Raw genomic sequence first — 21,470 nt, 5'->3', positions numbered from 1 at the left:
AAACGCGTAATACCCTAAAATTAAAAATATTTGTAATAAAGAAATTACTTTTTTTTTAAATGTTATTGTTTATATGTTTAGTTTATTATTGGATTTTAATAAAAATAAGTCTAATTAATAGTATAAAATTTGTATATAACCTATAACATTTTTATTTGGAATTTCAACATTGATACATTTGAAAAATAAACATCAGGGACGCGGTATCAAAACGCGATTTAAAAAAATAGCGAGAATAAAAATTTCACTGATGCTGATAGCGTATAGCGTAATGTATTGAACGTTATTTCAATCTATTCCTGTTCATTTCTATGTCTCCTAAGTAATATGTGTTCTCACTGCTGAGGTGAAAAGTTATGTGACCTACACGAGAGCAAAGTTTTTTGCATCTCGTGCTGTTGAGTCCCTGACTACGCTCAGGATTCTAACTTTGAATCACTCGCTACCCTCGTGAATCAATCATAGAATCCTCCACTTGCTCGGGACTCAAAATCAGCACTCAAAACAAAAAAACAACTTTGCTCTCTGGTTGCACAAATAACTATTGCATTCTATCTGGTGGTAGGGAATTTTGCACGGGTAGCCACTTTGTCTACTCATGCTACATTACGTTACGGTTTGTGGGGTGGGATATCATTTATGCTATACAATTGAGATTTAGACCTCAAGTTTCAAGATTGATGTCAACATTCTCTTAGTAATATCTATGGTCTTCAAAAACCACTTACTCAATAACTGAGTAGGTAAGACGAAAGCGAAAGCATGTTAAACAAACTCACTTCCGCATTTATGATATTATTAGTAAAGGATGGATTTTTTTTTATATTCTACATTAAAATCCTCTCATTAGCATAACGTAATAGGCACATTTATTTAAATGTACAATGCATTTTTTGTACAACAAAATAACTTCATTGTCACAATCTATATTTATTAGACCATAAACGTCAACTAACTTACACTTTGCAACACTTTAATATTCTTTTTTATTTACTTTCACGAGAACCAATGGTGTTAATACAGTCGGCCAATTATGTTTTATGACGATTGTAACTCTTTTTGTTATTATATTTCACAAGAAATTAGTTTAAACTAGGTTAAAATCGATTATGTGAAAATATTCTCGAGCTACACGAGAAAGTTTAATAACGATATGTTTTTTGCGGTATCTATCGTATTTACAATAAAAAAGAAGGTAAAAAGCAAACTGGAATTAAATGTACCTATGTATGTTTCAGGCATCGTTTTTGCCGCACAGGATCGGGCTTTATAACCAATTTCTTTTTACGAAGTATCATTAAGGCTGTACTCCGAACCCGTCACTTGCGATGAAGGGCTCGGCGAGTAAATTAACCCACAGACACAGCCCACCGAGTTTCTCACTGGATCTTCTCAGTGGGTCGCGTTTCCGATCCGGTGGTAGATTCTGCGAAGCGCTGCTCTTGCTAGGGATAGTGTTAGAAAGATTTGAGTCCCGTGAGCTCATCTACTTGTTAGGATTACGCTGAAATGGCTTCTCAAGGCCGTCAGCTTAGGTAGGAAAAAAACGCCGTGAACTTCAAACGAATTGACTAAATAATCCTCAGCGGAAGCCACTGCTTTGTCTGTTCATTGGTGATGTCCTTAAGTGACTGTCATCAAATGGTATACTCGTCCGTCTTCGTAGGCAACAAAATGTTCTTTATCAGATGTAAGTACCCTTGTGATATAATTTATTAAAACTCAAAACCAGGGTACAAAATATCATGGATATTAAGTTGATTAGTTTGAATTTGGCTCATTTGTTAATTTAAAATTCTAAAACATGCGTAAAACGGCATATAGCGGGTAAATGGCTTATGCGCTCTTTGAGGGATTTAGTCGGGCGAGCGCGCAGACCGCACCATAGCATCGATTTCGTCTTCTCTCAACTACAGTTCTACAAAATTCCCGGTATTGAGAATCTCTTTACTCGCAATAAGGGTCAACAAGTACAACAAGTACAAGTACAAAGTGGAATAGCCGGCTGACGTTATATGAGGACTAACGTTGAACTGTTTTGAGATCTGACTTGGTCCTCCAAATTTCAAAACACATACGCGTCGGATTTTTTTTTCTTTGTAGATGAGCTTTTGGCCCACACGATGGTGTGTGATTACTGTCGCTCGCGTACGTCAGCAACGTCAGGGTCACTGCAATATCGTTAGCTATGCTAGTGCGGTTATAAATTTTTTTTAAAGCGTTTTGTTGGATTTTTTCTGTCAATATTCTTTCTCGGTTGTTTTCTGTTTTTATAAGAATGTAAAGAGAAAGCGGGCGGGGCTTTCTGAGTAAGACACCCGGGCGTACGCCCACCTATTGATGAGATGATAATCCAGGTCCAGTGTGCTTAGTGCGAGTTTTGTAACGTTCTCGATAGCGTAAAAGTTAACTCAAATTTGTATGGAGTTGGAACGTTTTCCTATGTGTGCCGCTAGGGACGTTGTTGACTGAGAACTTATAGGTGGGTGGCGCATTTACGTTGTAGATGTCTATGGGCTCTATTAACCACTTAACACCAGGTGGGCCGTGAGCTCGTCCACACATTTAAGCAATAAAATGATATATTACATGTAATATTATTATTATAAAATACACAATCGGATGTATTTTCTACTTCTTTACTACGTGCCCCATTCGTGAGGTTATGTTGGTAAGTTTTGAACTTTGTGTTTCAATTTGAGATGAAAAACTTCGGGTCATGACTACATACTCGCCTGCTCATCAAATTATGAACACGCTCGTCAACATGGAAATCTGCATTGTAACGTTGTTTCGTTTATACAATAAGCCGCGCCGGCCGTAGGCATAGCGTTGAAATTAATTATTTTATTTTTAAATCAGCAAATCATCTGTAGAAAGTAAGTTTAAACCTTTACAGAGTGAAGCTTTCCCTGAGCTTTCTATAACTGTAAAAGCTTTTATTAGAGTAGATTCGCTGACGGGCTTACGGTATGCTTGGTGTTAAGCTTTGAAAAGAACAGGTACACATTAAAACAGCATCGAATAAGTTAAAGTTTCAATAATAATTGTTGGATTTGTTGGACTTCACTACATTAGTAGACGAGTTCATCGCTTAACCAGCGCTCAGTGTCAATATCACTGAATAGTTTAATAGACTGTTGGCAGGAGTCGGATTAAATTGATATAACTCTCAAATATTATGTGTATAATCGATGGATGTAACGTCAGATCCACAGCACAGTCTATATTACAAGAAATTCTCTGCTGTGCTGGACGATCCAGTTCCGAAGGATCGTGACACCGTGAGCGAAATGTGAATCACGGTGTGATGGTCCGGCTCCTTGGACAATTAAGAACTCACGGCATGATGCGTCTTTGAAGATCCTTCCCCATTGTAGTCCCGGTAGGTTCAAATGAAAGAAACTCAATTGTTTTTTTGCCTACCTATGCTGATGATCTTCAGAGATCTCATCAGCGTCACCGAGTGAGGGTCAATTGGTTATTTGGCGACATAAGTGCATTTAATTTGAACATGCATTTTATTTGGAACACATATCGATGGCGCAATTTAATGTTACCGCTAACACCATCTATTAGAGACATTCAAATAATTCCTCCACAATCCATATTATGTAAATGATATAACAATTTACAAAAATCATAGTTCAATACTAGTGATCTTTTTTCAAAATGGTAAAATTGTTAAAGCAGTATCAGCAGACAAAGGAGCTATCGTTCCGATAGATACCGCGGGTCAACGGCTTTTCTTGACAATCACGCCATGAGGTTGAAGTCTTTGTTCTATAAATCCGCTGTGCCACCACATGACTGCTTCGACTGGTGGTATGTAGTTACGGTACACGTACTATCCCACAGCGGTACCCCTTAGCAGATAGCAATTATATTCTTTGAGCGACAATCTTTGGCTTACGTAAACAGACAAATCTAGAAGCACTCTTTTGTTAAAGTCTGCTATTATCGGACGTACATTCTCCCACGGTGCGAGTACAAACTATACGATCTTCTATGTAATGATTGGAATACAATGAAATGTGTGTGGTCTATGTTATGAGGCTAAAGCGATTGTAATATTCTTACGCGCTGTGGTTCGGGATAAATAAAACTTTCACTGAAGTACAAATTAAAACTCTATTAAACAGGTAGAACACTTTAAAATTCTCAATTCACTTCTTCCGCTTTGCTTCAGGTGATCCGTTCGCTGTTTCGCTTCGAGTAGTTCCGATTACTAACTGCCTTCGTGTCATCTCTGCAACGCTTTTATAGTTTATACATCTCTACAGTTATCGAGAACACTCCCGGCAAGACCAGTAGTTTGGATATGCGTTTCCGCTATTTGATAATAGATGGCGTTGCACTTCTCGAGCGTTCTCGATTTTACTTTTGATATTCGTTTCGGCTTACGGTTTCGACGACAGATGGTGTTACTCTTACAGGCGTAACTATCTTACTAGGATAAATTGCTAACAATTAAGGAGCCAGATATAATACTCTTGTCCTAGCATCCCATTAGTTCTTAAACTCATTGTCGGCTGGAAGAATCGCTTCAGCGATAAGTTCGCCAAAGTACAATGGTATTTTAGTTTTAAGTTTATTTTTCTCATTTACTTTTTCTATGCATTGTATTTTAGTGTAGGTACCTAAGTGTAATAATGGAAGTTTGCCCATGCTATGGATCGACCAAGTCAAGTCGGCAGTTGGCGGCTGTTTACATGAGTGTATCATACTCACCACAAATCGGGAGGAGTGGTGATTTCTCATGAGTTGCATAACATCTGTCCACAGCAATGATACTGAATGATGACCACAACCGCTCCGACAAGAGTGATACGGAAAAGAAAGAAAGAAAGGTGCAATAAAGTGTAAAATTTATAGTAAATAACTTGTTCCGTTTTCTACAACTTACTAATCACTTAATGTTTAATATTGTACACCATATACACCCATTTCCTTCTTATAGTAATTGGCTGGAAGAAAGCTCATGGATGGGATAAGTTTGCTTTTTTACGTTCAAACTGATTTTTTTTAATTGTAATTAATCTTTTGTATTAAATAAAGTATAAATCCTATCCTTTCAGCCCATGGACGTCCACTGCTGGGCCTCCCCCAAGCCTCGCCACAAAGACCGGTCCTGTGCTAAAGTATAAATAAATAAAATGAATTGTAGCTTAGGTATATACATTATAATGATTTGTCTTTGTGAGTACAAAATAAGAAATAGGAAATAGCGGGATTGAACGAACAATAAAAAAGTCTGTAAATTAAGCCACACTCTAAAGTGAAAGTATAAAAGACGAAGTGAACCTTCCGTGTAAGTTCAGATAATTGGCTGGAAATCATACGTTTACCGTTAGCCAATAACAAAATGACAAAATATAATTTAAACGAAACTCAACGCGTTCGTCGTTGAGTGCCGATTTCCACTACTAAGCACTGTTTTACTGTTTTAAGGATGGGCAGACCTTGTTAGATAGAAACATTGATTTCGGGCCATAACCTCGCCTATACATACATTTATCTTAGAGAAAACTAGAATCTATGAATTAATCTTGCCAATTTTTGTTGCCGAATCTCTAGGGATTGGTTTAATTTCGATAATACAAAGAACTTATCTCAGTGAGTGACGGTATGCATGTAAAAAAAACTAGAAAAACATTGATATGCGTTTCTATTGATCATTATGGGGGATATTGTTAGGGAATTAGCAATCACCATGTACGGGAGAAGTGGCGAAACATACACTGGCTTCACTTTTGGACCACTGCATATTGTTACAAAATTACGTTATACTTTAGGTCATGTTTTCATGTTTCTCTTATTCGGTTTATTCCTAGGTTATGACTCAGGTGACTCTGGTCACGTGGCCCGCACCCCAGTAAACTACCTGAAAAAACCCTACGAAACACCGAGATACGTGAGGGAACGTACTTCAAGAATATCTTCAAGAGCATCTAGATCTCCGAACCATACCAGAGTATACGAAGATACGAAGTTGGAACGTTACTTCATGACATCAACGCGACATCATATCGATAATAGGGGTCATAGCCGAGGCTGACTACAGCTCCGATCCGGCTTCCGCAGCAGCCAAAAGCCCTCATCGTTCGCCTGATCTACTCCTGATGCTGTTGAATACTACTGGCACAAAAGCTAGCAGCAGTCAAAGCAGAGATCGCTGCTGAGTTTCTCGACGGGTATTTTTTCCTACCTAATCGCTGGTAGCCTAAGGGGCTATTCAAGCAACGCGCGGGTAGGTGAGCTCACGGGCTCAACCTGAGAGAATTTGCTAACACTAGCCCTAGCAAGAGCAGCTTCGCAGTCTACCACCGGATCGGAATCGCGAACTACTGAGAAGATCCGGCTCAGTGTGCTGCGTCTATGGGTTAGTTCGCTCGTCGAACTCTTCGTCATAATCGACGAGTTCGACGAGGACGGTGACCGGTGCTTCAAAGGCTTAATAGCATCGAGAGTGAATCCGGGGGATCCGACAAGATATCTTCGGGCAACGACAGCTTTGCGTTACCCCGTCGCGGTCGAATAAGATCGACGGGTATTATCAAGGGGTTGCGATTCCGATCGGTTAGTTAATTCATTCGCTAAGCATCTGCCATTCATCCTACCAAGTTAGCAAACCTTTCCCCTCCCAGCAGAGTTCTTGAACTCAACCTCATCCTGGTGAGACTGTGGACGCCTACGGGACAAGAACGATCACTCTAAATAAATAAATAAAACAATTCCTTCATGCAGCACGCAAAGGCCACTAAATCGTTTTTTAGGTTTTTTTGTTGCTAAAATTCAATAATGGAATATAGAGATTGACATTATTTTAGTGTTATGATTATGTCAATCGCCAACGGTACCACCGCCCGACTCGTCCGGGAGCAAATCCTTTTAAACACTACCCAAATATGTTCTCGTCACGAGACGTGGCCTGAAGTAGAGACAAAACCACGGAATAGATAGTTAAGGTACCTTAATTATCCATTCCGTGGTCAAAACGGTGTAAGTTGCTGCGTGTTGCAGGGACTCATCAAGGCCCCGAATACAGATAGTTTGTTTGGCGTCTATTCGAAAGCAACGGTCGTCTGAACTAGTTCATTGATGTATTTTAATTGGTTAAAGAGAAGCGCGACACGCAATTGTAATTAAAAAGTAGCTGAAACTATTGATGAACGGTTCTAATGTTATTTCGGTTCATCGTTATGTATCCAGTTGAATTAGGATTTCTGCTCTTGTAATTTTAATGGACTTCCAGTAAAGAAGGGGGGTTTGGATTTCCTTTTATTGTTAAATGTTTATCAGCCCAGAACTTCGTCATTACTGAGCCTTTTTATTCAAAATGATTAATAGCAAAGTAAGTTTTAGGTACATTCGGTCAGAATTGAGGAAGCTTTTAATATTTCAATGAAATTCTGAAGGTAGATCTGAAAAACAGACTAGCTAGCAATGGTTCTTGACGATCCGTGTTTAAAATGAGGGTATCCAAAAAAATGGTCACGTTCTTTTTATTAGTATTTGTGGTACATAAAAACACAGCACAAATTTTAAACAAACAATTCTAGTAGATATATTGACCGAGTATTTCGCATCTTGCCGAGGAAAGCTTAAAAAGCCGATCAACACAATAAGCAATTTTTTTGTTCGAACTGCTCTTAAAAACTGGTGTTGTTTTTTTAACAGATTTCAAAGAAAGGAGGAGATTCGTCGGTGGTTTGTCTGATTTTGATCATCATCTTTTATTTGAAAGCTGGTTCTTCCCGTGTAGTTCCATTTAAAAATTTACCAAGAACTGATTGGTACTTTTGAAGTTAGTGAGTTATTATAACACATATTTATTTGACTTTGACTATATTATCATATTCTCACTTTATTTCGTTGAGGTTGGCTCTATTTTTCCTTAAAACTGTGCATTATCAGTTTATTGGTTTTAACATCATATATTTTTACTGAATAGAGATCCATTGACTCGTATTTAACTTAAAGTTTGAGAGATATTTACGGTCCCTGTCTGAACATTTCAAATTCCTGTGTTCAGTGAACAGCGAACTTCAGCGCCTTTGCTACCACGAACTATTGTTCTCCAACGATTCGAAACTCGAACAATGCAGGAGGGAGCCAACCGATTTCGCAAATACAGTTTCCGAGAGATACGGTGACCACTAATGGATGTTGTGGCGATGTAAACATTAGCGATTTTTTCAGTGTCATGGTATTCAATATCGTCATACTGCCTTCTACATTATCAAGAACGGTTCCAAAATCCTTTATATCTTCCGGTGACAAGGCCTGAATCAAAATGTCGTCGTGGCCTAACGGATAAGACGTCCGGTGCATTCGTGTTGAGCGATGCACCGGTACCAATATTTCTAATGAAATACGTACTCAACAAATGTTCACGATTGATTTCCACGGTGAAGGAATAACATCGTGTAATAAAAATGAAACCCGCAAAATTATAATTTGCAGGCAGCCGTTGTAACTATACTTGAGACCTTAGAACTTATATCTCATTTATATTACGTTGTGGATGTCTATGGGCTCCAGTAACCACTTAACACCAGGTGGGCTGTGAGTTCGTCCACCCATCTAAGCAATAAAAAAAAAAGTTGATCACCTCTTTAATCTGGTGATGCATGACCCTCATATATAATGGATATTGGTTTCGGATTCCATCTTCTACTGCATTACCTCCCGTATTTGTGTAGATGGGTAAATCAACGCGCGGCCCACCTAGTTTAATGTGGTCGTCCGAGCCCAGAGAAGTCACAACGTGACCCACTTTGTAACATGAGGTCGAAGTATCTATTATACTGTCCGCCTGTCTCATAGTGTCTTTCCGGTACCTACTCATAAAGGAGCTAACCTTCGTTTGTAGGCGTCGAATATGTAATCTTAAGGAATATAACTAAATATCAAGGGGTGAAAGGCTATTTGGTTTAAGCGACATTTCGCTTAAGACGCGACATTTATTTTTGTAATTAAAGGTCCATTTTATTTGGTATTAGCATCAACAATTCTAATTTTTTAAATTGAACTTCAATTAAGTTTACCCCATTAGCTAAGCTAAGCATTAGATAAGCTATTTTTTCTAAATTTAAAACTTTAAATGGCTTTTTTATTTTAATTTTTTATTGCATAGGTGGGTGGACGAGCTCACAGTCCACTTAGTGTTAAGTGGTTACCGGAACCCATTGACATTAATAACGTAAATGCCGTCATTCAGCTTGAGATATGAGTTCTAAGGTCTCAGTATAGTTACAACGGCAACCCTTCAATCTGAAACGCATTACTGGTTCACGGCAGAAATAGACGAGGTGGTGGTCCTACCCGTGCGGACTCACCAGAGGTCCTACCACCAGTAATCTGTGCATTTGCAAAAGTCCTGTAAAGTTGCAAAAATGTCGCTTAAACTAAATAGCTTTTTTCTCCTCGATATGATTGTTATGAAAAAGATTCTTGAAAATTCTTAGACGTTCATTGCATAAGACCGTCCAGTTATGACGGTGCTGTGAACAGAGCGCTCCCATTTGTACAATTAGCGTTGATACAGTAAGTTTACTTTCACGAAAGCTTACGAATCAATTTATAGCTTACTCCGTGACCTGAGTCGGAAGTATCACACGCGACTCGACCACGGAATCGCTTGTTCGTAAGTCAAAGTGTACTCCAGTAACCACTTAACACCAGGTGGGGCTGTGAGCTCGTCCACCCATGCAAGCAATAAAAAGGGGGTTTATAGTAAATTTAATGGATAATTAGGTAATGAGTTAATTTGTTAAAATTTTACTTTAATCTGTCCTTTTAACCCTTCGACTGCCATGTAGGTCACCGGTACCCTACGGCGCACTGAAGTAATTATGTCGATTTCTGTATGTACCTATGTTTTAATATTTTAGGTATCTTTGAAATAGATTCATACTCAGTATGTTTGGATTCGTCTTTCCCAGTATCTACTAGATATTTCGGCGCTTTAGTAGCCGAAATCGATTAATTACTTGAGTGCGCCGCGTAAGGCACCAGTGACCTACATGGCATTTAATGTGTTAAAGAGCTTTCGATCAAAACATAAGATGTCAATTAAATACTAATCGTTATATGAACACCTACTAGTAATGGAGAAAACATACTATTTCAATACTAATCGTTATAAGAACACCTATTAGTAATGGATTTTAGTTTCCCGCAGACTAACTGGACATCGACAATAGTAGCAGCAGATTTTCTTCACCTACAAAACAGAAATGAGCTTTTATGTTTTTAATTTATCCCGGTGCCTAATTCTGTGGTCTCACAAAACTATTACATACTTTAAAGTTTATATGAGATCCTTACGTTTAAGGTCTACCTGATCCTTCAAAAGTCACGTCCAATTTATTCTAAGATTAGAATATCCAGTCGGAAGTTAATAGAATAACACCGTTTTAACCTTCAAGCGCGCATTGTTTATAGCAAAAATAGAAAGGCGGTAACATCTACTGACCCACGTGAGCCTGTTGATGTCATGAGCATTGCCCACTCTTAGACTTAGCGTTACTCACGAATGTAATAAAGAAATGAGAAATAGTGAAATAACGTATTGTCCAGTTGCGGCGTCATAGAACACTTTTTGAATCTTTCGAGCGAAACGTCGTTCAACACGAGCACGGCCGAGTCTTGCCGACGGAAACCGAACGGACGATGAAAGCTGTTGCGCTTTGGAGTTGCCATTTATATTTAATTTTGGAAATTTGTAGATTTTATTTAACGTGGACTGCTTTGAGATTTTCTTCAACAGTGGACTGTGTTTTATATTTTAAAAACATAATGAATGATAGAGACGCTTGTGTTTAATCGTGGCCTGATGATATACACCAGCGACTCAGTGTCTAAGCTCATTAATTGAATAGTTAGCCGCTTATTTTTTTGCAGCCATATGATCAAACAGCTCACTTGATGGTGAGCAGTGTACATATTACACAGACATTACCAATGGTATTGCGCACAACGACTTTACTGGCTATTAAACATGACACCATAAGAACTATTAATTAACTATTAAATTTGAAAACGGACAGAAAAAAAGACTTTTTTTAATAAACCGAACATATTTTTCAATAAATTGGAGAACCCGGTTCATTTCTAGAGCTTTTTTCTGGTCTTGATGGAAAAAAACGTATGCCCGCCCGCATCGAGATCAAAGTTGTTTTGTTGGAAAAATAAAAGAATAATTGGGATTAAACCATCACATTAGATTAGGTCTTACGTCGTTATAGATAAAGACTTGGAAAGCTAGCTTCTGTTAAAAAATTCTTTAAAATCTAGAATTTAAAAATATAATTTGAAGGGTTGTTTGATAACGATCTAATATTAAATATGAAACCTCATTATGTCTATATTGTGACGCGCACTAAAACTTTACTCACCAGTCCGATCGAACAAAACACAAAAACCCAACATTTTCCAAGAAAAAACACTATCTATCTCATAATCAAAACTCAGCAACACCGGGTAACTTTTTTTGAACGCGAACTAGTTTGACGCTAGCGTTTATGGTGATAGGTTGTATTTGACTCGCGCGCGTTCGTACTTTTACGCGATCCTCGGGAAAACCGGTTTGAAAGTGAGGTGTGGCGTGGGCGATTGTGGTACCGCGTTCGACCGTAACCAAAAAAAAAGAGAAAAAATACATGAAACTACCGACATTCGTGTAACAAAAACTATTTGAGGAGTAAAAGTGAATTGCCGTTGGATATCAGAATCGAGGCAGGTAATCTATCAGATAAATTTATTATCTTTTGTATTTTAAAGTTAAAGCATGCGAATAGCAACTTGTGTAGGTAATAAAATTACGCATTCTCCACCAATCTTAGTGTTTATTTGTACAAAATAGAAGGATTGTCGTTAATGTTGGCATAAAGACTCTTTACATGGTTTCAAAGTGGGTCGGCTGCGATATTCGTGACGTGATGATGTACAGTGTACGGCAAAATATTGTACTACCTAATAATTAAAATTTACATGGAAAATCTTGTCTGGGTATCAGTATGAAAGTATTATAGAGAATTGAAATTTTATTTTAAATCGGAGCGCCTCTGTGAGGTCTAATGAGTCACTGTCATTAGTTCTTTGTGTTGATTTGAGTCAAATATAACATTACGTTGATACTTGAATTGTTTTGGTTTGTTAAAATTATGCCTTGGATTTGTAAGCTAAAATAACTGTGGTCTATTGACATGTCGATCTCACGTATCAAGCTTCTGCTCTGATATCGATGGCTGTTTAAGCAACACCATTAAGGAAATAAAAGGCCAGTGCAGTCAATAGTCAAAGCGGTCGTGTTTTATTTCGGAGACAGGTGGTCAACGGGCCGTCTATCTACCTGTGTTTTTTTGGAGGGTAGTTTTTTCATTAATTTGTCTTTCAAGATGTCTGTGATAGGATTGTTAAACTTTAAGGTAATTTCGTGAATGACAGCTTCGAAATTTTAACTGTTTGAAACGCTTTAGATGTGAAAACATCAAAATTAACATCATGTAAAGTAAATTTTGAGTTCATTGTTCAACTGTATAATACAGCATATAGGTAATATCTTTTATTGAAAATAGACTTATCGCTTGTGTGGTTGTCCACCTTAATGCTCTCAATAACACTCAATTTCAATTTAGTTTTCAGTTATTGATAAGTTGGACACGAAGAAAACGAAGGTTTTCAATAGCATTTAAAATGAAATGTACAAGTATTTATTCAAATAAGTTTGGATGGGATTAATGTTCGTTTTCGTAAATAGGTTGAGAGAGAGATAATTAGTTAATAGAGACGAGTCACGTAAGATTTATCTGGCTAATAAAAGCGACATTAGGTACTTGGTGCGTGGGCGCTGCTATGTCAGAATCTTTCTTCGAATAAATTGCTGTAAGGTTTCAATTCAACGACATTTAACGAACGCGTGGACCCAAAAAAAACACAAAATCTTCACTCAACCATAAAACCCTATTCTTCATGTTGATATGTCAAGGTGAATATCTAATATGCATGTCTATTTTCAAGGGCCATTAAATAATTAGCATTATTGGTAAACTATTTGTCATGTCAGTGTTATTTATAGATAGCGTATGCTTTTTTTTTGCTTATGTGGTTGGTCGAGCTCACGGCCCACCTGGTGTTAAGTGGTTACCGGAGCCCATAGACCTCTACAACGTAAATGTCGAGATATGAGATGCCTTGAGATATGAGTTCTTAGGTCTCAGGTTTTACGGTACAACGGCTGCCCCGCCCATCAAACCGAAACGCATTACTACCTACAGAAATAGGAACCTACCACGACCACGAAATCATATCTCAAGTTGATGGTTGAATTCGCGTTTCATAACCTATCGACTTCGGTGACCACTTACCATCAAAGAGGTGGTGAGCTCGTGTTCGTTTCTATTGAAATAAAACATACTAAAATACTTAACGACGCCAGTAAAAAACTTTTTGATTTCTACATCGTGCTTTTTAACGTTCTCGATAGCGTAAAAGTTAACTCAAATTTGTATGGAATTGGAACGTTTGCCTACGTTAGCCGCTAGGGGCGCTGTTCCAACTGCATACAAATTTGAGTTAACTTTTACGCTATCGAGAACGTTAAAAAAACTCGCCCTAAACACACTGGCAACAAAGAGAAATAACTATCGGTTCCCGTAACTATATTTCTATAGATAAAAAAAAACTCACTTGATTAATATTACATTTTCTAACTCACCATAATGAAATTGAACTGGGGACTTGCGTGTCCGGGGAAATTAAAGATTCGCGTGTAGATGGCGTGGCGAACTACCGCGCCCTTTTGGTACACTGTCATGGCATTCATAACCGGGCATGTGCAATTTTTTTTTAAGTTTTATTTATCAAGATTAAATTCGCGTCTGTTTTTCGACGAAGGGCTCGGCGAGTAAATTAACTCACAGACACAGCCCGCTGAGTTTCTCGCCGGGTCTTCTCAGTGGGTCGCGTTTCCGATCCGGTGATAGATTCTGCGAAGCACTGCTCTTGCTACTTGCTAGGGTTAGTGTTAGCAACGTCGTCAAATTTGAGCCCCATGAGCTCACCTACTTGTTAGGGTTACGCTGAAATGGTCTCTCAGGGCCATAAGCTTAGGTAGAAAAAAAAAATGGTTTGTGAAATTTTTATGATTACCTTACGCCGCCTTAATGGCAAGCGACATCCAATTCCAATAGTATCAATATTACACAGCTTTAAAAGTTTATTATTACGGTACGTACATACGTGAAGTTTTTGCTTTTTTAATGAGCTATTCAGAATAACCGTGCGTGCAATTTTCATAAGTTACTGCAATAACTCTTCGAACACTTTACTACCACTAGTTTTATATTGGTAGTTTCCTCAACTTTTCTACTACGGAGATTTCTATGAGCAACAAAGACAGTTAAAAAAATCAAACTTGGCCGTACATTGCTTACACTCATACCCAATACGTTATAAGTATCAAAAGAACGGATTATGAATTCAGCATTATTTTGAGGAGAATTAGCACTGTTTTCGGTCTCTGATTGAAAAATTATTCCTGTTAACTTCTAGATGCACTTCTAAAGTTGTTTTTTTTTGTCATTTACAAAATTGTTAATTGGTTTATATTATTATAACTATTACAATGCCAAAGTCATTTTGTGTAATTAACGCAAGAATATACGATAAACACATTTATGTACACATTTTAACTTAAATTTTCCTGTAATTGACTAAAAGTACTGCACTGCACGCGAACAAAATTAAAAGCAATTTTAGTCAAAATTGTCCCAAAAACAACACGTTCAGTTCCCGCCAAAATGCAATGTAACTTTTTAAACTGACGAAACGGGCAAAGGTTGTTAGTTACGTAATGCCACGGATGCATAGCTAGAGCGGCCGGTACCAGTTTCGAAAAACTCGTTTCCCCGTAGGTAGTCGATCGTTTTTATTTTTAAATCCTTCTAGGATCGTTATGTACCTACGCGTTACAAGGAATCCAAGTTTTATATTTGACGTTTTAAGATGGCCCACTTGTTTTTCTTTTTCGGATGAAATGAGGATGTGACGTCGTTTTATAAATAATCATTGTGAATGGAATGCCATGGCTATAAATGTTTCATTGTAAAGCAAGGTAATTGAGTAAAATTAAGTTAAAAGTTAACACAAAACTAGATATCCTTGGTATATGATACAATAATATTCAAGTTTGCTTTAAAAATATAGACAGAAATATTCGCATAGATATGAACATAGATATAGTAGTGTGCTGTGTATTATTAAGAAGTAAATAAAAAAAAAACATTTCGAAACACAACACTAAACATGCAACATCTACAAAAAATAATTTTGGCTTTATCAACTACAAAAGTTTAAAATAAGCATATCCCAAATTTTTTTCGACAGATAAACATAGCTAATCTGCCGCCAGCTTCCGTGTACTAAAAAAAATTTACTCTTTGGATCGATGTGACGATTGACTTGTTACAAACACAAATATGGAAATATGATCATAAATATCTTTGCACACATAATATTCTCTGGGCTTGGGAAAATTAAGTACATATTAGCATTGCATAGATTCATTTGGGAGCCGGTAGCTCTGTCATGTTGCATCGAGTGAGAACGTTGGTTAATCATTAAGTAACTTTGTTTTTCAATTCAGACCAGCTAGCTGGCTTATGTTTGAGATAAATCTTCAAAGCCGCTTGTGAGTAAAAAACTAAGAAACCCAGAGAGTCCTGGTTGTGCAAAAAGTTTTTTTTTTTAAAATAATGTATGTGACTGTTGTGTAGAATCAATGTAGTTAGTTCTCTTAGCTGAAAAAATGTGTAGTTGATCTCACGACTTCAAACGTTCATTTGTCGCTTGCACTAATCTGGATGTCAGAGATGATCGGTAGAGGGAGTTTTCGTTAAATCCGATAAAATTAATCTCAAAAGAAAAAAGACGGCTTTAATTTTGTTATTCAAAGAGGCGTTGTTGAAATACTTAATCCTTTAAGGTCCAGTGTTCACACGTATTGGACATATTATTATAGTCTTACATTACATTAGTCTTAGAACCGTAAAGGGTTAAAATAAGAAGCTACATAATATAGTTTTTTTTTTAGCTTCCTTGGTTATTAAAGTTCAGTGATAAAGTCACCTTTTTATTATCTTAATAATAACTATAATGCTATATAATTTATGTACGTCAGATATACCGGGTCCAAGGTCACTCCAAACAACACTGCGAGACAACAAACCTCGTTATATGAATTTTATTCATTGTAGCTTCTAAATACTATATTTTTTGCGTATTGGCTTCGTGTTTGCTTTAAGTCAATCGTCAATAATTTCGACAAGTTTGACGTTAAACACGTGCACCCTTAAAAAGTTCAAGGGCCTTCCTTCCTCCTTATATCTTGAAATGCATAGTCAAGAGTATTCTGTCTGCGCGAATTGGTACCGCTGCCCTGACTAGAGCTATGGCGACGTGATAACGCGATCCAAATTGCAGAATCAGCAGAATTAAACATGTGTTAAGATTTATTCCAAGGCATATGCAAAAGCAAAACAATCTTTGCCGATGTCAAATGCTTAGAAAAATTACATTAATAGTATGTACCTAATTTACATAAAAATTACATTAATAATATGAATTAAGATTGTTAATAAAGCCTTCTTTATCTTTATCTTTGAGGTTTTTTTTTTCAGTAAAACTTCTTTAGGCGCGTTGAGAGTAAAATTTAACTCATAACAAATTCGTTACGGCTGGAGAGAAAAGATGCAACCTAGTACGTGCGAGAGTGAGAAAGTAGACAGAGCGTCTCGCGAAACACTCGACTGTGGAGAGTGACAACGCGAGCTAGGTCGTTTCTCTTATACACATTATTCCCTATTACAAGAGAAATATGGTTTAAGGATGAAAAATGAGAAAAACGACAATACTACACACCGTAAAAGAAGTTTCACTTCTTCACGTGCACCAAGTTGCACGCGCACCATTTTTTTCTGTTTTATTGTCTTTCAAGGCAGAAGAATTTAACTGATGGTCATTGGACAGCAATGCTCAAGGATACAGGCCGGTGTCGGAGCCGGGAGCATCGTGTTCATTCCAGAGGTATGTGTAGCGCACCCCCGTGGAACACTCGGTACAAATATATCCAAAACCCACCTCCTGACATCTCAGAGAGATGAGAGCTACACATCTATTTAGTGTCAAGTCGCCTGTCAAAAAACTGTAAATCAGTGTGCTTAGTGCGAGTTTTTTAACGTTTTCGATAGCGTAAAAGTTAACTCAAATTTGTATGGAGTCGGAACATCTTCCTTTCGTTTGCCGCTAGGGGCGCTGTTTCAACTCCATACAGCTTGGACTTAACTTTTACGCTATTGAGAAGTTAAAGAACTCGCATTAAGCTTTCAGAAATAGATAGCAACTGTCCCTTTCTGAGTTTTTAGCCGCACCGAAGAAGTTGGAAAGTGAAGAATCCGCGTTATTGTACATAGACAATGTGGCAACTTTTTATGTAATTAGACTGGTGTAATGATGTTTATCTTCACGCTTCGTCGATTCTAGGGCAGACACAAATATTCGGTGTCGTAATAGTTGAATTTAATTTTTTGTTGACTATTTAGCTAATTAGTGCTGTTGATTGTTAATTAATTGCGTATGAACGCAAGCGATGTACGATAAAGTTTGATTTTTTTAAACTGTTTCGTGATATTGGACTTTGTGCTCCTGGTCTCAAGTCCTCAAACGTTCCACCGTCCAATTTGATTGTATTAAGTATGGGCTCTCCCACTCTTTTTGCCGCTACACGTGACTGCCTCACGGTAGAAATAGGCCAGACAGCGGCGCCTTTTTTTTTTTTATTCCTACCTATGCTGATAGCCTTGAGAGCCTATATCAGCTTCTCCTTGACGTGCAGGGAGCTCACGGGGCTCGAACCGGGAGTGATGCTAACACTGGCCCTAGCAAGAGCCATGCTTCGCAAAATCTATCACCGAATCGGAATTACGACCCACTGAGAAGATCCGGCGAGAAGCTCAGTGGGCTTTAGTTACACTTCATAGTGCGAAGTGCGTATTATCTTGGATCGATACTTAACCGTGTGCTTAGAGCGAGTTTTTTAACTTCTCGATCGTGTAAAAGTCAACTCAAATTTGTATGGAGTTGGAACAGCCTCCCTTCGTTTGCCGCTAGGGGCGTTGTTCCAACTCCATACAAAGTACGCTGTTCTCCGGCTCAAAACGCCGGAACGTTCGCTTTAATACCAGAAAGCAACGTCTTATCGGAACAATAAAATTTGTTAAACATATGTATCAATAGACCGTATAGAGAGCCGCGGTGGCGATATAAACGATCTAATTAAAAACGTCCTCAATTGAGACGAGTTTGATGCGTCATCGTCATGATAAAACAGAAGGTTTTTTCATTGACAACGTACGACATAGATTACTGGAGCCACCGTTGTATTTAGACGAATCAATTGGGAAATGACAAATGACTCATGCTTTAACTTATTTGATATCAATGTATTCGGCGTTTAAATAAATGTGCTACCGGACTGGAGATCATGATTGCTTTCCGGCATCATTTAGATTGATTGTGTGTCGATACCAATTGCATGACAAATTGCAGAATAAGCAGGTTTGCCATACCCTGTGGGACGGGTTTATAATGCACATTTACTGGTGGTAGGACGTCCGCACGGGTAGGTACCACCGTCGTGCCTATTTCTGTCGAGAACCCGTAATGCGTTTCGGTTTGAAGGGTGGGGCAGCCGTTGTAACTATACTGAAACCTTAGAACTCATATCTAAAGGTGGGTGGCGGCATTTACTTTGTCTGTGGACTCCGATAACCACCTAACACTAGGTGGGCTGTGAGCTCGTTCACCCATATATGCGGTAAATATAAATAAAATAAAAACTCTAGTAGGAAATGCCGGTCGGTGATGGCAGCGCTCTGGTCTAATACTCAGAATACGTTGTTGCTCATTTTTCAGCGCCTTATCCGACCGTGGCGGGGCAAGGCAAGGCCGCCATTGCCCGAAGTTTGTATTGTCGGATCCCCAGGCTTCACTCTCGGTGCTTTTAGGCCTGTCAAACACCGGTCACCGCGAACTAACTCATAGACACAGCCCACTGAGTTTCTCGCTGGATCTTCTCAGTGGCCGCTATTCCGATCCGATGTTAGATTCAGCGAAGCACTGCTCTTGCTAGGGCTAGTGTCAGCAAGTTCTCTCAGGTTGAGCCCGTGAGCTCACCTCCCGTCCGGGTGAAGCTGGGATAGCTTTTTAGGCTACCAGCGAATAGGTAAGAAAAAAAATCTCCGATGAATTTCGTGGCGGCATTTGACGACGCCCGTTCGAAGTGCAGTGGCCTATGTCGAAGGATGTATTCGTCGTGTACAGTAGAACAATGTAAACAAGTGTAATGAACACCAATTATTTTGTTTGTTTTAAGTTTCGTCCATTTTGAAACATCTATTCACATCTGTCAGTTATGAAACGCGGGAAACGGTTTTTTTTTAAATTCCTTCAGGCCCTTTGCCTTAGCACGTCATACAGATGACGGCACTCATGATTGTCGTGTGAAATTCTCGTGTACGCTTTAAACGCAACTGAGCTCTCAAAAATGTAGTAATGTGTTTAATCCTCTCTGGCTCTGCCCCTGGCATTGCTGAAGTCCATGGCCGACGGTAACCACTCACGACAAGTTGAGCCGGAGGCTCGTTTACCTACAAAGGTTAATAAATTTTTTTTTAAACAAGACTGTTTTCTGAAATAAGAAAGTTAATAACGAAAATAATAGCAGTTAGGTACCTATACTGATATTGAACTGCCGTCTTATATTATCTTAGGATCGAAAGCATTCATGGCGCTTGACCAAAGTACATGTATCAATTTTGAAGATTTCAATGATAGCTAAACATTGAATTTAAAAATACTCGTATCGTATTAACAAAGATTCCTTTGCTTCCCTCTTGAATGAAAAAAAAACATACAAAACTAAAATCTGTAAATACATTTTCGCACACACGCGTCGTTCGATGAAAATACTTGCGTGTTTCAACAAAAATAACAAGTATTTGGAATTGCGAACCCATGCAAAAAACGATGGAATCTGTGATTATTTTTTGGTTAACACAAACGATAACCTAAAACCAGCAAAAATTAGGTCACGAATGTTTCCCAAAAATGTTTACACGAAATTAAATCTTAATTCGTCAGAGTAAGAGCTAAATATCCAATTGGAGAAATTGTATGATTTTTTTATCTGTCCACCAAAACAGTCTTTATTGCATTGGCATAAGTACTAAAGGCAAAAACAATAGATTAGTATTTTTCGTTGAAACATTTCATAGTAATATAAGCTTTATCGCACACAGGATAAGACCGATAGTTGTAGAAGCTTGATCGATATAGAAAGGTCTTTAACCTCTGAGCAACCGTTAATTCTCAATATGGCGTCTTGCAACGTAAATCCTTCTGTGAATATTTGTTTATAAAATTATTCGCATTACGTAAACTTTAATTTTTCTTTAATTGACTTAAAAAAATATATTGATTTGGTTTTGGCATTCGGTTATTATGGTAATTTCTTAGTTACCTTGAATATACTATTTATTAATTTACGTAAATTGGATACCTAATTTTTTATATTGTACGGACATATGTGTTGAATTTTTTTGTAGATTTATTTAGGTTCATTGATATATACAATTACAGTCATGTGGGTAATGACTCTGGTGGCTAGATCAGAGTTTGGCTCATTCGGAGCTAATATATCTGTCGAAGAATCTTCGAGATTTGAAATTGCTCGCTTCTCTCTCACGTGTCTTGTTATCTCTGGAAATACAGTTAAGATCCCTTTGCCACGATTAGCGCGGCATTTGACAGCGCTACCTACATATTTAACCACCAAAAAATTTCACACGTCAACAATACATATAAAATTTTAGATGAACACAAAAAACGACCTTGGCTTATTTGAATATTGATAAAGATTATATTCACGCGATTAGAATACGCAATGAATGTATAAATAAACGTGGTGACATTTATATCTGACACAAAGTGAGCACCGGCACCGGAGCAAACATAGACTTAATTTGTCAATCGGACACTGATAATAAAAATATCTACCTAGGGTACTATTTTTTTTGCAGGTTGTAGATATGTTTAAAACTACTTTCCGGCTTGATCTCTCGTCGGAAATAATGTCATGATAATAAAAACAAAAAGTACTTTTAATTATGTCTACTAGGGATGCTACTTAAATTCAAACTATTTATATTTAGAAAGACTAAGACGTTACATTTTCCCGGGATACAGATTTGCTTGTGTGAATGTTGCCATAAACTACCAGTGAATCTGTAGATACTATGACGCGTCACACCACGAACAAGTCAGCGCACCTACGAGTATTCGCAATCCATAATTCAAATTCAAAACAATTGATTTCAATTTGGATGTCATTGAATATTCTTATTGTA

General features: G+C 37.8%; 1 protein-coding gene across 10 annotated transcripts in view; it reads left to right on the top strand.

Moving 5' to 3' along the window:
• The first annotated feature begins 11,492 nt into the window (after positions 1-11,492).
• LOC101746048 (fasciclin-3) overlaps positions 11,493-21,470 on the top strand; it is an 88,327-nt gene continuing 78,349 nt past the window's right edge. For 4 of the 10 annotated variants that reach the window (XM_062675465.1, XM_062675462.1, XM_062675461.1 and 1 more), the window contains exon 1: positions 11,510-11,746. The gene's annotated coding sequence lies outside the window, so the exon portion shown is untranslated. Of the gene's footprint in view, positions 11,747-21,470 lie in introns of all 10 variants that reach the window. The other 6 variants (XM_062675464.1, XM_062675463.1, XM_062675460.1 and 3 more) reach the window with 3 other exon arrangements.

This window comes from Bombyx mori, chromosome 23 (genome assembly GCF_030269925.1).
Source record: "Bombyx mori chromosome 23, ASM3026992v2".
NCBI lineage: Eukaryota > Metazoa > Arthropoda > Insecta > Lepidoptera > Bombycidae > Bombyx > Bombyx mori.
This window is presented reverse-complemented; position numbering and strand designations above follow the sequence as displayed.